Raw genomic sequence first — 15008 nt, 5'->3', positions numbered from 1 at the left:
GACACCCTCTGCATAAGATTTAAAGAACTCATTCTCACTTCGATGACTGTTTTTATAGAAAATCTGAAGTAACTTATAGTAATGAAAGAAATAGGATCCTTTGACTATTCCACAGCTCAAGGCAGCATTCAGAGCTTTGTTCAAGGGGTTTTGGTGTTGCCAAATATATAAATATTTATTGCCAAATAAATATAATTTATCAAACGGATGTTACTTTTCTCATCTTTTCATCTGTGCTCACCCATGCCTGCCTCCATCGCTGCCACCTACATATTTATATAATTATAGAATTAAGAAGAGGACAGTGACTTCAGATCTCTGTATGATGAACTGGGGTCAGGATTGTTCAAGAATTCAATGACAATGCAAGGATTTATTCTCTTGGATGTAGGTATATTGAAAAAGTATTATTTGCTCCAGGCCATTGAAAGGCCAGTACGTCTTCAAAAGTATTAAATACACTAAAAACCCAAGAGTGGTCCAGAAAAGAGGACTCCCTCTAAATCCTTACCATGGTTAATCAGGAACAGAATACAGTGAATTGTTATTCAGCAGTGAAGAGGAATGGACTGTTGATACTTTGTACAACAATTGATGAATCTCAAAATAATTATGATCAATGAAAGTGACTAGACTACATTTACACAAATTTCCAGAAAATGTAAACTAATCTACAGTGATAGAAAGCAGAGCAGGAATTGCCTGAGGTAGGGAGGAAATGCAAGTAAGGGCACAAGAAAACTTTTCAAGCTGAATCATATCATCATTATATTAATTGCAAACTAAAATACTGGCACTTGCCATCCACCCGTACAAGGATGAAATCATGAGCTGCTATAGCTACTAACTTCAGTACCCCCGGACTGGTGCTTAGGGTGGAGATCAGGACGGAGACACTGCGCTCAGAAAAAACTGGCAGAACAGGCCTTCAGATAGCTAGACATTTTCAGGAAAAGTTTTTATGAGCCCAATTCTTGCGTTTCTAGGAAAGCACTAAACCATTGACAGTGACAACTGCTCTTCGTGACCAGCAGCAAGCCTCTGCCACAACGTGTGCCTGAGTGCACGCACCCACCTTCACTAAAACCGTACGTGTCACCGACCTTCCCCTGCCTCTTCAGGGCAGTTTCTCAGAGCAGTCTGGAATGCTGTCTCCCACGCTATAGTCCTAATAAATAAGTAAATATGAATAAATAAAACCTATGAGTAAAACAGCTCACAACCCTTATATTCCACATTTTTGTTACAGTTGACAAATTGTGGAGATGTTTTCACAGGTGTATTCATACCTCAAACTGTATCAAACTATACACTTTACATGTGTGCACTTTATTGTTCGGTATCTCAATAAAGCTGTTTTTGAAACTCAATGATAGAATAAATAGACAATGGGGAATGGAGGAAGAGAGAAAAATGTGAGGGAATATTTTTCCTAGCACAGCCCAAACATTTATTTTGGGGTGCAGCTCCTTCTAGTCTCAAAAGTGAGTTCTTATCTTGATGTGTGTGCTTAGTCACTCAGTCGTATCTTACTCTTTGTGACCTTATGGACTGTAGCCCGCCAGGCTCCTCTGTCCATGGAACTCTCCAGGCAAGAATATTGGAGTGGGTTGCTATGCCCTCCTCCAGGGGATCATCCCAACTCAGAGATGGAACCCAGGTCTCCCACATTGTAGGTGGATTCTTTACCATTTGAGCCACCAGGGAAGCCCAAGAATACCAGAGTGGGTAGCCTATCCCTTATCCAGGGGGTCTTCCCAACCCCGGAACTGAACAGGGTTCTCCTGCATTGCAGGTGGATTCTTTACCAACTGAACTACCAGGGAAGCCCCTTGTTTTGATAGTTTGCTTTATATTTCCAGAGAAGAATTACATCTAAACCACAGCAAGTGGTTTACAAGATAAACCACTTGTAACTAACCAACTTAGTTCAACATCTAAGGAAATCTCTTTTGGATATATATCTCATCACCTACACATTGTGTGTACATTAATAATATCTTTCTTCTGGATACTTAATCCTCCTTATTGGTTACCATAAGAGGTTTTTTTTTTTTTTTAATTTTTAATTGAAGGATAATTGCCTTACAGAATTTTGTTGTATTCTGTCAAACCTCAACATGAATCAGCCATTGGTATACATATATCCCCTCCCTTTTGAACCTCCCTCCTATCTTCCTCCCCACCCCACCCCTCTAGGTTGATACAGAGCCCCTATTTGAGTTTCCTGAGCCATACAGCAAATTCCCATTGGCTATCTATTTTACACATGGTACTGTAAGTTTCCATGTTACTTTCTCCATACATCTCACCCTCTCCTCCCCTCTCCCTATGTCTATTAGTCTATTCTCTATGTCTGTTTCTCCACTGCTGCCCTGTAAAATTCTTCAGTACCATTTTTCCAGATTCCATATGTATTTGTTAGAATACAGTATTTATCTTTCTCTTTCTGACTCACTTCACTCTGTATAAAAGGTTCTAAGTTCCTCCACCTCATTAGAACTGACTCAAATGTGTTCCTTTTATGGCTGAGTAATATTCCATCGTGTATATATACCACACCATAAGAGTTTTGATGGGAAAGGTTCTACAACTCTCAGTCCTCAAATAATACATGTAATTGTGGGAAAATAAATGAGCATCTGGATGATTTACTTGGGTCCTCAAGAAAATCTGTGGCAGGAAAGAAAAAGATAAACACAGACAGAAGACAAGTAACAAGCACATCCAACGAAAGGCCCTTGATAGGATCATTGTTCAATCAAGTCAACTGTAAATAGACTTCTTTGGGACAACTAGAAGGCTTTAGGTATGAGTGTGTGGGAAATGATATTAATGACTTCTGTGAGAGAGAAAACGGCATGCCTACACACGAAAATATCTATAATGCTTAGAGTTGTGGATAGAAGTATTAAGGGGAGATACTACTGAGGTTTGGGATTGGTTTTAAAATCCTTTTGCAGAGAAAAGTGGGGAAAGCATGGAGCAACTGAGGCAAAACTCAACTGTCAAATCTGGGTGATGGCATTGGACGATTAAGTTAACTGTTCTTTTCACTTTTGCATATATTTGGATTTTTCAAAATGAGAAATGTTTAAAGACTTGGTTAAAGGATTCATCACACTTAGAATGAGGAGAGGGGGCATGAAGCATTTGGTGTTGTTGTTCAGTCATTCAGTTGTGTCCGACTCTTTGTGACTCCATGGACTATAGCCCATCAGGCTCCCCTGTCCTTTCCTATCTCCTGGAGTTTGCTCAAATTCATGTCCATTGAGTCAGTGATGCTATCTAACCATCTCATCCTCTGCTGCCCCCTGCTCCTTTTGCCTTCAATTTTTTAAAGATTTTGTTAAAGGACTTGTTACATTTAGAAAGAGGAGAGGGGCATGAATCATAGTGATGACCAAAGAAGAAAGGAAAGAACTGACCTGCAAATGAGCAGGTGGCTTGGGAGGAGGGAGTGGTGACTGGTGGCTGTGGAGCTTCCTCAGATCTATTTCTGGAATAGAAATAAAGCATGCCTGAGCAACCTTAGGAAAAAATGGAGTAAGTGCCCAACCTCCCAGGTGTGTGTGAGGGTTAATGGCCTTTTCTGCAGCCCCAGTGGATGCCCCGAACTATTCAAGGGCCTCATATTCTCCCAAGTGTCCTTATGAGCTCCTGGATCAGATGACAGAAGGCCAGCCCCCACATTCTGCTCCTGTCCCCAGTGAGGTTGATTTTCCAGGAGCCACTTAATCTCCGAAACACTACCATTTTCTCTGATGCCTTTGAAGTTGGAAATCCATCTCTCCATCTCAGAGCTATTTATCCCTTGCGGTCCTCCTCCCAATGACACCACAGACAAGGACCAGGCGACAAGAAAAAGTGAGATGACCCCAAACAAGGTCTCCTTCTACATTTACAGGGCAAACCATGACTTTTCTCAAGGCCCACAAATTATAGGGAAGGAAAGGGTGGAAAAATCCAGAGGAAAAAAAAAAAACAACACCTAACCATACCACCCGTAAAAACATGCCAGATGGGAGGGGAAGATGTCTATAATTCTACTGGTTTTCAAATGGATTTATTTAGTTCAGTCATTTATGAAACAAACTCCAGAAATTCCAGGCATCTCTCCTAAACAAAAGAACCACTAATGTTTGCTTCTGGTCAGCATGTAAAACTTGGTGAAAACCCAAATGTTAGACATAGCTTCCCAAGGAAGCTCAGATCTTAGATATGGAGGGCCTGCCACGTACTTTCTTATCTAGCTGTCAGAGTTCAAGCCAGAGTTACCAACAGCTGGAAGAACCTCCAGGAGATACTCTTCCTACCTATGTCAAGGGGAAACTTCCTCCAGGACGGTCACCAAAACAGAAGTAAAGGTAATTATTTAAACCACAGCACTGCTAAGATGTTCTTGCTGCCCTGAGGCCCTCAAAGCAATCTTGATTCAGACTGTCTAGATTTTACAATGTTATCAGCCGTCAACAGATTTCAACCTTCCTTGAAAGTGCTTCCAATTGTTTCAGTGGCTAACGCAACCTAAATCAACACTGGACATAGCAAAGAAAACAAACCACTTATAAACGTTCCCATACCTGCCAAAACTGGAAAGCTATAAATAGGGGGTAGCAAACACTGTTCAAAAATATTTCTCAGGGAGAAAACAGGCGGAAAAGAGGGAATAATTTTCAAAGAAGGGTTTTTTAAAAAAGTTAGTTCATTTTGCAACTTGGAATTTCTGTGGCCATAAGGAAGGGAGGAAAACGTAACAGCCATGATGGTATGTTTCCTACACCCAAATTTGAATCAGTTCTAATGAGGTGGGTGAAACTGGAGCCTATTATACAGAGTGAAGTAAGCCAGAAAGAAAAACACCAATACAGTATACTAATGCATATATATGGAATTTAGAAAGATGGTAACAATAACCCTGTATACGAGACAGCAAAAGAGACACTGATGTATAGAACAGTCTTATGGACTCTGTGGGAGAGGGAGAGGGTGGGAAGATTTGGGAGAATGGCATTGAAACATGTATAATATCATGTATAATGAAACGAGTCGCCAGTCCAGGTTCGATGCACGATACTGGATGCTTGGGGCTGGTGCACTGTGACGACCCAGAGAGATGATATGGGGAGGGAGGAGAGAGGAGGGTTCAGGATGGGGAACACATGTATACCTGTGGCGGATTCATTTTGATATTTGGCAAAACTAATACAATATTGTAAAGTTTAAAAATAAAATAAAATTTAAAAAAAATCAGCTTGATCGAAGCAATTACATTGTATACAGTCTCAATAGAGTGTTTCATTTAGTTTGTCATTTCTCCTATTGCTTCTGAGAGAGAGAAAAATTTTTTCCATACCTTTATCAGCCTTTTCGGAGAAGGCAATGGCACCCCACTCCAGTACTCTTGCCTGTAAAATCCCATGGACGCAGGAGCCTGGTAGGCTGCAGTCCATGGGGTCGCTAAGGGTCAGACAGGACTGAGTGACTTCACTTTCACTTTTCACTTTCATGCATTGGAGAAGGAAATGGCAACCCACTCCAGTGTTCTTGCCTGGAGAATCCCAGGGATGGGGAAGCCTGGTGGGCTGCCGTCTATGGGGTCACACAGAGTCGGACAGGACTGAAGTGACTTAGCAGTAGCAGCAGCATCAGCCTTTTTGCACTTTTAAGAAAATAGGCTCTTTTCTCTCCAGAGGAAGCTTGGTTTCTCAAGGTCATTTAACTACTAAATCAGAAAGGGAAAGGGAAAGTGTTAGTTGCTCTGTGGTGTCCGTCTCTTTGCGACTCCATGGACTGTAGCCTTCCAGGTTCCTCTGTCCATGGAATTATCTGGGCAATACTGGAGTGTGTAGTCATTCCCTTTCTCCAGGGGATCTTCCTGACCCAGGGATCAAACCCGGGTCTCCTGCATTGCAGGCAGATTCTTTACCATCTGAGCCACCAGGGAAGAACCAAGGTTCAAATCTAGAGTCAATTCTCATATTGAATTGCCCAACTATTTCTTTAATCATTCAATCTGCTGTATCTGTCTTTCAAACATTTAACTCTATTGCTAAGATCTCACTGTTGTTGTTCTAAGGAGCAGAAATCTTTGGAATTAAACCATTTTGAGTTAGAATCGAGCTTCTGCCATTGCTAGCTGTGCGATGCAGCCTAAGTTCTTAAACTTTATCCACCTCGGTTATTCCACAAATGTCCCATGTGGTTTGCTTCTTAGAATCTCATGATTAGTTGATGTGGCTACTGATTACTGATTCAGTGATTTAAAATAAATCTATTTAGGAAAAAAGTCTGAGGGGATAAAATAATGTCTTTTGTGTACAGAATCCTGCCATTAACTTTCTCTTCTGTAAATTGACAATGAAATGAAATAGTTATGTGAAGTGCTTAACATGATGTGTGCAATACAAACATTCAATAAATAATGTGATTATGTTAATACTAAATACCTTCTGATTAGAGTTTCAGATACATATTTCCTAGATTAAAAAGACTTCGTTTATATGTACATATATGAATATAAAATGACAATAAATGCCATGTACCTGTAAATGACACCATTTTCCAAGGGACAGTTTGATCCAAAAATGCTGGTGAAGCCATAAACTTCATCTTCTTCTACAGCCCAGCTTTGGCAACCCTGCTTCAAAATATATGCTCTGTTCATTCTTGCACTATTTTCCTCCCTTCTGTTTGGAATCTGAAGCATTCTTTTTTAGTTTCTGACCCTATAAAGAAGAGCCATCAGACCAAGAGTATTCAGAGCCTAGGATTAAGTGCTGAGGTGGCCCAGCCTTTATATGCAAATATGCAACCTAGCTGCAAACCTTGAAGAACTTATCACTTTAGGAAATGTTTCTCAAGATCAAAAAGAAATTCCACAGGACTAAGGACTGTTTATCAACCCCAGCACATTGAGCTGTTTCATTCCTTTTGAGGGGCATTTTTAGAAACACTCCACTGCTTAATTTGTGTAAGACATACATACTGTGCATGGTCCCCATAGGCATGTATGCTATCCCTGTGTAGTTTTTAATGTTGTTTTCATCCTTTCTTATCTCAAGGTCTACATGTCCTAGAAAGGCTTGCAGGAAGGCTTTGTTTCTATTAAGCATACTGATCGTCCAAGGAGACGGGTTAAAAAATGTGTTATCTGGGTCCTCCAGGAAGCAGGTGCCAAGATGGGATTGAACATGCCAGGATTTAATAGGGAAAATGCCTGTGACAGACCCTGTGTAGGCAGCTGGCATGGCTGGGACTGTCAACACGAGAGAAAAGAGGAAAAAAGTTTGGGTGGATGCATCCTAGTTGGCCTTGCAGAGGTCTATCCAGGGGGCCAAGAAGTCCTGGAGTGAAAGTTGGCAGCTGGGGGAGTCCTGTGTCACCCAGGAACAAGCTGCCTTGGAATCGCTGCTCTGTGCAGTCCTGAGGGCAGTGTGGCCTCTGTGCAAACAGCAGCTGGGTCTCAGATCGCAGCAGCTGGAGTCAGACCTCCAACTGCAGCTCCCTGTAGTTGGAGGTCTTTGAGGCACATTCTCACTCCCTGCCGCAGGGTCTCTTACAGAGGTCTCAGGCAGCTGGAGAAGGCAAAGAGTGCCAGTGGAAAACAGGAGCTGACTGCTCCCCAGGACACACACACACACACAGAGTGTGTGGGAGACCTACATGCTCTGAAAGGTACAAATACATCCCTTTCTGCAAAGTCATGTGCATTGGAGAAAGTCCCCGAACTTCTGTGGGCTTGGAGTGCTGGCATGGGGACCATTCTGTCACGCTGACCTGGTCACAGCCAGCTTCTAAGCAGTGGGGACAGTCTGTCTTTCTTCTGGACAGGAAACATGTCTTCAAGGGGGTGTTGGTTGAAGAATTGAGAAGAAAGAAGAGAAATGAAGAAAGGGAGAGAAGGGTGGAGAGAGAGAGTATGAGAGAGAAAGCTAAGAGCTTCTGATTCACATCCAGGCCTCCATTCTGTGCTCTGCGTGAGACAGAGAACAAGTCAGGAGAGCCCAGTGAGCCCAGTCAAATTCCCCCAGCGGGAAGTGACCTTGGCAGCCGGGCTCAGGAAGCTTCCTAAAGGAGAAATCGAGTCAAGTCAATGGCTCTGGTGAGGTCGGTGGGTCTCAGTGGAGTAGTTTCAGTGATGGGCCTTTAGCACTGGAATCCACTCTCTGTAGGAGGACCAGAGCTGGGTGGAGGACAGGCCTTCCACAGGGTAGAAACTGGATAAACTGAGGAGCCAGGTCACAACTTCACACACACACACTCGGGCGACGCTCTGCTTCAGTGGATGTTTGAGAGGACCTTGCGATTCATTCAACTGTTACGGACGACCTGCTCGTGTTTATGCCTGGAACAGGGGATGCAATTCATTGTGAGTGAAAACAGAGCTTGTTCTTGCCCACACGAGTCTATGTTTTAGTTGGGGAGATAATATTAATAAAATTACCTGCAAATAAGTGCCAAATTGTGGCTATGTTGCTGTGAAGCAGGCTGGGGACTGATGTCATGAAAAGATAGAATGGGGAAATTTGGTTTACTCCAGAAAATCAGAGAACATCCCTGAAGAAGTAACTGCCAGCTGAGATCTGAAGTTTCAGACAACCTTAAACCTGCACAGGAGTGTGTCCATGTGTGTGTGTGCTCAGTCGTGTCTGACTCTTTGCAAACCCTTGGACTGTAGCCCACCAGCCTCCTTAGTCCATGGAATTTTCCAGCCAAGAATACTGGAGTGGTTTGCCATTCCTTTCTCCAGGGGATTTTCCTGACTCAGGAATCGAACCTGAATCTCCTGCATTGCAGGCAAATTCTTTACTGCTGAGCCACTGGGGAGTCCCAGCACACATGAGAGGGCAGAGTTATTGCAAGCAGAGAAAGCATATATACAGCATACACACAGCAGCCCTTTGATGGGAGGAGAAATGGTGCCTGGGAGACTGGAATACAGACGGAGACCAGTGGCGCCCAGCCAGACAAGACACTGGAGCTGCAACAGGGGCAAGGTTAAGGTCAGGTGGGCCATTTTAGGGTCTTCATTTTTGTCCCAGGAGCAGGAGAAGGCTTTAAAGTGGGGAAAGGATAATAATGAGATTTGCATCCTGGGGGAGGGGGAATCATTCTAGCTGCAGTCTGGAGCTGAACTGGAGAAGGTGAGAGGGAATGCAGGCAGAACAGTTAGTGCAAGAGACACTGGTGGCCCTGACCAGAATGGAAGTGAAGGGGTTCAAGAGATGATTAGGGGAAACATCAAAATCGAATCGCAGTGACTTAGACATGGGCTGAGATAGCAGGAGTGAAGCCAAGGTTTCTGGTTTGCACATCTGGCACGTGGGGATGCCCTCACTGGTTTGGGTGGGCGGAGGGTGGTCACTGCAGAAGGATGGAGGTGGGAAGTGTTCCTCTGGGACATCCAGGAAGAGCCATCAAGTAGGCGATTGCATCCGTGGCTCTAGTTTCTGACAGTCAGGGTGGAAAGGTGGATTCTCTGCCTTCAGTTGTGGTATCCTGAGCATGGCTCTATGGGGGAGGGGGTATACACTGGAGAAGAGAGTCAGTAGGTCTGGGCATGTGGGGTTTGCACCTGCTTGCCCCTCTCTCCAGGAGCAGCTTTCTGTCCTGGGTCCTTGAGTTAGGCTGCTCGAGAACTTCTGATATGGAGTAAAGAGGGCTTGAAAGAACCCAGTTAGCAAAGGATCAGAGGAGACCTAGGAGGGGGCTCTTGAGTCCTTGACAGAAGGAAGTTCTGGGGCCTCATATTGGTCCTTCGTACTCTGAGTACCCATAGTCTAACAACACTGTTGACCTCTGATGTGATTTGGTTTCCTGGGAACCTGGAAAAGCACAGCGTGTTCCTGTGTGTGGACACAGTGTTATCTTTGGCTTGGTCTGAGGCTGCCCCGGGTGCACAACAGTCCAGATGGTGCTCCTGCCACCTGCAGGACAGAAGCAGGGACGTAGCCTGGTCCTCCTGCTTCCGTCCCCATAACGCGGGGACACAGATGCTCCTCAGGGAGAAACAAGGAACTGCTTTCCCCACGAAGCTGTACAAATAGTATCATCAGTCCAACAGGGGTTTCAGGAAGTCAGGTATGGGCACCAATGCATTCCTGGAGAGACTGGGGGACAACTGAAACCCCTTATCCCATGGAACATCCCTGGAAGCAGTGGGTGGGTAAACCCCAGGTCTGTCTGATTGGTCTCTTTTTGTACTTCCTTAGATGCTGTTGAAACTCGTCCTACCAGGGGATGGGGACAGGTTAATCCCCTGAATTTGGGAGAAGGAATTAAGGAACATGCCTCAGTTTCTGTCTCGTCTCTTTTGGAGTCTGTCCATTTGCATGAAATAGGCATTTTCATCTGCTCAAGAGTTTATGAGTCAAGACCCTGGCCCTGGGTCAGACTTGCATTTTTGTCACTTTGCTTCTGACCAGGAAGGTAAGTTGTGTTCTGCAGCACCCTCTTAGGAAATCCACTGGGACTTTCTACTAAGCTCTGCTTTCGAATATCAGCTTTATCAATGCTAAGTCTGACTTTAAGAAATCTTCATCTGCCTACTTTTCATGTCTGTGTTAAACAAAAAACAGGACTCTCAGTTCTGGACCCCTTAACACTCCAACATGTACAGAAGACTATGGAGAACATTTTGAACTTGGGCGAACTCCAGGAGACGGTGAAGGACAGGGAGGCCTGGCACGCCGCCTTCCTTGGGGTCATAAAGAGTCGGACAGGACTTAGCGACTGAATGACAGCAACAGTGGAGAACGTCAGTCCTGGGGATCTTCCTACAGCTTAAATACGAGGCGTCCTCCCTGTTGAGAGAATTCAGCCCCTTGATAGAATTGAGCTGAACCTTCCAACCACTATGTTGAATATGATCTGGTATAAGTATATGACAGATACTTTTTTCCATCAGTAAGTGTAAATTAGTCATATAGCTATTACAATGCAGGGAAAATTTAGGGAAAAAATGTTTTTAGGCCTTTCCTGTACTCACTGTCTGGGCAGGCAGGGTTTTTTCCATTTGTTCCTCCAGATCCATTTTCATCCTTCTTCACTCTACCATGCACCCCAGCAGGCTGGCCTGGAAGAACTGCATCAGTGGGCTCCTGCTGGGTTCAGTCCATGGAAGGCACTGGAAGGAGGAGAGGGAGTGGCAGAAAGATCAGGGTGTTTGTGACCTCAGTCTCTGTTGTTCTGGTCCTCCTTCTCGACTGACGGTCAAACTCCTCTCAGACGGCTCCTTTCCCACATTATGGGTCTGATTAAATTTGAGTCAATTCGATTGAATTCAAGCTTGCCCCTTCAAGCTTAAGGGCAGCAGTGGCCACTCCCCATCATCATCTTGTGGTGTTTCACCATTCCTTCCGACTCCCTACTCCTGGCCATGCCTCCACAAATAGTTCCCTTTTTAATATTCTTCAATGACCACCTTGAATGCACTCTTTTCTGTGGAGACCCAAGCACTATGTTACGTTACCAAGAGTGGACCAAAAGACATCTGAATTTCCGTTCAGATTCTCTGCCATGTTCACGTGTTCCCCGCCTTGTATGCAACCAGTTACCATCCAGAGAGATGCCTCTCTGGGAGGCTCTGCTCCTCACATACATATCTCCCAGCTCAGACACAGTTCCAAGCTGTCTGCATCAGTCAACAGGCAGGGAGAGCATGGCAGGATTGTGAGTATCTGCATTAGAGGTGCCTACAGCTGTATGTGGTCTTAGAGCTCGTCGTTCTAGAAAGCTTCAACACCATCGGATTAAATTCACTCTTTGCTCTTGGCTGTGTACAAAACTAAATAAACTGTTGGGATCAGATATGCTATTCATTAGTCTTACTCCATGGGACACCCAGTTTGCTTTCATAGTATCTGGCAAGTATCCTAGAGTTAGGCAGGAGTGAGCACTTACGGATAGGATAATTGTCTTTATTGGATGTTTTCCTGCGGGTCTCCAAAGTAGATGAGTTTGGCTTTACTGATTCTGGAAAACAGAGAATATTGCACTTAACTAACACTTGCTGAGCACACATTACGAGGCAGACACTGCACATCCATTCTCAGTCGCTTCAGTCGTGTCTGACTCTTTGTGATCCTGTGGACTGTAGCCCACCAGGCTCCCCAGTCCATGGGATTTTCCAGGCAAGAACACTGGAGTGGGTTGCCATTCCCTTCTCTAGGGGATCTTCCCGACCCAGAAATCAAAGCCAGGTCTCCTGCACTGCAGGTGGATTCTTTACTGCTGAGCCACCTGGGAAGCCTGAGAGAGACACTGTACCAGGCATTTTCCATATTAAAGTTCCCAATATCCACAACAATAGTGAAAGAGTTATCATTTCATTTCACAAGTGAAGAGACTAAAGCCCAGAGAGATGAAATGATTTTCCTCATGAAAAAGAGCTAGTGATTATGGGTCAGAATTTGTACCTGGATTAAAAATTACTATAACAATTATTTTATCTGCCATTTTGGTTCCTTGTTTCTGAGTAAACATACGCTTTGAACTTTGTCACTAACTAGCTATGTCATGTTGAATAATCTGCTTTACCTAGCGCATGAAAAATAGTCAGTTAAATTGTGCCCTCTTCCCTCTTCCAGAAGTAGAAATATGGTTTTTTGGAAACAGGAAAATGTGCAAACTAGAACAATGAGGAATAATGATAAATAGGTAAGAGGAGGCCAGAGAGTAGGTTTTCCTAAAAAAAAAAAAGTGGGTAAGAAAGCTTGAGTTCTATAGGCAATAGTGGTTAATGGCAGTTTTTCAGATAAAGAAATGATATGAAAAATTTGGTGCTTTGGCAAGAAAAATATGACAGTCATATTCAAGAAATAAGTTGTTCTCACAACTTATTTAAGAGTTAATAAGAGATGCATTCCTTTGTCAGTCTCTTTAAAAGAATGTTCCTTCCAATTTCATGGAAAATGCCCCTTGGGAAGGCACAGCCTAGACTATAATCCTTGTTTAGTAGGATATTTAATTGAAACAATGCCTCTCCTTGTTAAGCATAGAAAGAGCTTGTATTCTCCCAGTAGGTGCGGTACTGAGGGCCTGGGACATAAGCCCCCAGAGTCCTAGACAGAAGGGCTGAGACAAATAGAATGGTCAGGGTAAGAAGATTTAAACCCGGTGAGATACAACTGGAAAAGCATGTAACAAGAAGATACATCAACCAGGAAGGCTAAAGTATACCCCACCCCACAACAATGCGGTAATCACACAGATGAGAAAACAACAGAGATCCTCCAATCTGCCGAGGCACAGAGTTTTCAACTTCTTAGTAACAGGGCATCTGTGAAGCCACTTAGGATCTCAAATGATTACAACTCGAGTGGACGCAGACATAGAAAAATGTGTGTCGTTCCTTCCAATGGCAAGAAATTTGAAAACTAATTTAAATTTAATTTAAATTAGAAATTTAACATCTACCTTGGAGTGTATCTAGTAGTTGCTTAAATACACATACCTGGTGGGCTGCCGTCTATGGGGTCGCACAGAGTCGGACACGACTGAAGCGACTTAGCAGCAGCAGCAGCAGCAGATGCTTAATAAATTTTGAATGAACAAACCATCTATCAGAAAGCTGTAGTTTTTTTCAGTCCTATTGAGCTATAATTGATGTAAAACACTGTGTTAGTCTCAGGTGTACAATACAATGATCTGATACACGTATGTATTGTGAAATGATCACCTATTGTGCTTTACTTAGCATCAATCACTTCATACAATTTTTTTCTTGTGATGAGAACTTTAAAGATCTACTTTCTTAGCAACTTTCCAAAGTGTGTATTGTTAACTATAGTCACCCTGTTGTTCATTACACCCCTAGGACTTGTTTATCTTATAACTGGAAGTTTGTACCTTTTAATACACACCCACGTCCCCTGAATTCCCTGCCTCTGGTAACCACCAATCTATTCTCTATTTTTTGTGAGTTTGATTTTTATAGATTTCACATGTAAGTGAAGTCATATAGTATTTGTCATTCTCTGTCTGACGTACTTAACTAGCATAATGTCCTCAAGGTGTATCCTTGTTGTTGTAAATGGCAGGATTTCCTCCCTTTTGATGACTGAATAACATATATATATTATAATAATATATGTATTATAATATATATATATGTATGTGTATATGTATAATGTAAGGTGTTATACATATATACACACTTTATATATATATAAGTATATATATATTTATATACTTATATATATAAGTATATTTATATATTTATATACATATGTACACACTGTATATATATATATAAGTATATTTATATATATATAAAAGTATATTTATAAAAGTATATTTTATATATATATATATAAAAGTATATTTGATCTCCTTGGGCAGCAAGGAGATCAAACCAGTTGATCTTAAGGGAAAGCAACCCTGAATATTCACTGGAAGGACTGACATTGAAGCTGAAGCTCCAGTATTTTGGTCATCTGATGCAAACAGATGACTCATTGGAAAAGTGCCTAGGCTGGGAAAGATCAAGGGCAGAAGGAGAAGAGGGCATCAGAGGATGAGATGGCTGGATGGCATCACCGATGCAATGAATGTAAACTTGGGCAAACTCTGGGAGATGGCGACAGACAGGGAGGCCTGGCATGCTGCGGTCCATAGGATCATCAAGAGTGGGATATGACTGAGCAACTGAACAACAACAAAAATACATACACACACACACACACACACACACACACACACACTACATTTTCCTTTTCCATTCATCCATCAATGGATGGACACTTAGGTTGTTTCCGTGTGTTGGCCATTATAAAAAATGTTGTGATGCACATGGGGGTGCATATATCTTTTCAAGATCATGATTTCATTTCCTTGGGTTATTTACCCAGAAATGGAATTATTAGATCATTTGGAAGTTCTATTTCTAATGTTTTGAGGAAGCTGCACTGTATTTCATAGTGCCTACACCAATGACATTCACAACAACAGTGCATCTAGGTTGCTTTTCCTCTACATCCTCACCAGCACTTGTTATCTCTTGTCTT

The 15008-nt window shown here is 42.8% G+C and overlaps 1 long non-coding RNA gene across 1 annotated transcript; it reads right to left on the bottom strand.

The window, feature by feature from the left end:
• Positions 1-527: 527 nt before the first annotated feature.
• On the bottom strand, positions 528-11993 carry LOC113879102. Its single transcript, XR_003507201.1, has 4 exons — positions 11905-11993; positions 10991-11128; positions 6546-6728; positions 528-1168 (listed from the first exon to the last, which is right to left on the bottom strand). It is a non-coding gene; the product is annotated as an uncharacterized LOC113879102 (long non-coding RNA).
• Positions 11994-15008: the final 3015 nt, after the last annotated feature.

Source organism: Bos indicus x Bos taurus, chromosome 20 (assembly GCF_003369695.1).
Source record: "Bos indicus x Bos taurus breed Angus x Brahman F1 hybrid chromosome 20, Bos_hybrid_MaternalHap_v2.0, whole genome shotgun sequence".
NCBI lineage: Eukaryota > Metazoa > Chordata > Mammalia > Artiodactyla > Bovidae > Bos > Bos indicus x Bos taurus.
Note: the sequence above shows the minus strand (reverse complement) of the source record. Positions and strands in the feature narration are given on the sequence as shown.